The following is a 2,243-nucleotide window of genomic DNA, read 5'->3' as shown; positions in this document are numbered from 1 at the left end:
GTGGCATCATTAGCAGGAATTACTGTAGCTTAACTATCCGGGCGTCACAATTCTCCTCCACTACAAGAAATCTCGTCCCGAGATTTAAGAGGGGAGTAAGGGGGAAAGTTCTGGTTACGATATTCTAACGGATCTTCTCGAAGAAGTTAATCCCTTTCGTTGATGTCTTCAATTCTTTATTCCAATGCATCATGATAAAGTTGTCGTCCTTTCTTCGGGAACTCCATCGTACTTACGAAAGGATAAGGGGCAGCTCAGCTACGACATAATGCTTTTGAGGGAAACAATCTGGGGTTATCCCATGAATGAGCGTAAGATTATCTCTCGAGTTGAACATATAAAATACATCGAGAGTAAGGTATGAAGGTACAATAAGAGGTTCCAAGCGGACAGATAGTTGCTCGAAGTCTGAACCAGAATGAGAAAGGGGTTCAGAGTAGCGAGAGTAAGCATTGTGTCTGATACCAGAATAGAGCACTAGGAAGGTGGCCCGTGAATTAAATACGAAGCCAAGCGCGAGGAATAAGTTTGGAAACAGGGAGTATAGGAGAGTCAGGTTTCGATCCTGTGGAACTGTGGGTTATGGGCCCACCATGTGGTTAAAAGTAGGAAGGCCGTTGGCATCTTACACGGTCATGATAGCAAGACATGTCAGAGGGTAGCCTGTCAGTTATGTTGGCAACAACGTTGGTACCAAGGGCGAGGGACAAAGAGAACCATTTTCCTGCTCGTTGAACGAGGCGGACCAATAGGCAAGGTTCTCGTCCATCGGTGGTTACCAGAATGTCACCAACAATAGTAACAGGGTCTTACTAACAGTGTTGTACACCGAGGTGTTTACATAAGCAGAAGAATATTACTGCTTAGATCATACAGATCACCAGAAAGGTTAAACAAAACAATGTAAAGGAAAAGGTGATCATCAGATTGAATAGAACAATGGAAAGGAAAATGTGTTTAAACACATTATTCAGGGGTATATCCTTCCCAAGGACAAACAGAGCATGATATCCGTGGCAGGATATAATGTAGAAAACCCTTTAGGTAAGGGGAGAGAAATTTCATGACATTACCCATACAACGGTGTTTGGATAAAGAAAACTTAGCATTGGGCTTCAAATGTTCTTGTTGAAATTCGGAGTACCACAGACATGCTTCGAGATAGCATTGACATGGTCTTCGAGCATGGTCGGACTTTGGATAATCAAAGGATTCATCAGGAACAACTTATAGAATAAGTCTTACAATTTCCTCATGGAAGAATGGCTAACCTTGCTAAAAAGGAAACTATAACAATAGGTCCTCTGGCTAGGGGTGCTAAGCAAAGACACCACCTTACCGGGTTGTATAAAGACCAACGTTATAACTCTTGGGAATATGTTCCAACCATCATATCTGACCGAGATTCAGATCTGATCGGTGTTAGGATAACTCAGATTCAGGATGCCTGAGAAGAAAGGTGCAACACAAATTGTCGAAACGACATCGAAGATTCTCGGGAGATGAACTATGGAAGCGAGTTCCGAACAAGGGTTCATCATTAAGTCAAGGAGAGGTGAGGAGGTGACTGATTGACTCAGCGACAATCCATTGAGATTTCCAAAAGATGGATTTCCACAACTATGTGAACAAGGAGATAACATTAGCTAGATCGAATGACGTAATGATGTATGCTCGAGGAAAACATACACAATTAAACATTGGTTGAAAGGTGCATCCGAATATGGGCTTAGGTAGCATGATCAATGTTAGAATGGTGATTCGATAACCAATACACAAGGAATGAAACTATCGTTCATTTACTTACAAGCAATAGGGTTGCTGGAAGTTTTGAATTTTACACATCACAGTTCATTTGTGGGTACTTCGGTTAAAATCAACATGGGGACCAAGAACTGAATGTAGACGGCAAGATGTATTACTATATCAAGAATTCTTAAGGGGTGGTGAAATTCTCAAGACATTCTTGATATAAAGGATGGTAATACTCCAAAGTAAACAAGAACAAATGCTGGATAGCAAGGATCTCAAGGTATAACACAAAACATGAACAAGTTTGTGTTGGGGGGAGGCAAGAATGTTGTCGATGATAACACAATTCATCGAGGGGCAAGGATGGTATTTCTCATCCTGAATTTCGACACACAACTTGGAAGAAGTCAAACTGTTGACAATGATCACGACAAATTTGTCGAGAGGTTTTCAAGAAGATGTAATTGATCGACGATGACATCAAGTCAAAG

The sequence above is a fragment of the Triticum aestivum genome, chromosome 4D, assembly GCF_018294505.1.
Source record: "Triticum aestivum cultivar Chinese Spring chromosome 4D, IWGSC CS RefSeq v2.1, whole genome shotgun sequence".
Classification (NCBI taxonomy): Eukaryota; Viridiplantae; Streptophyta; class Magnoliopsida; order Poales; family Poaceae; genus Triticum; species Triticum aestivum.
This window is presented reverse-complemented; position numbering follows the sequence as displayed.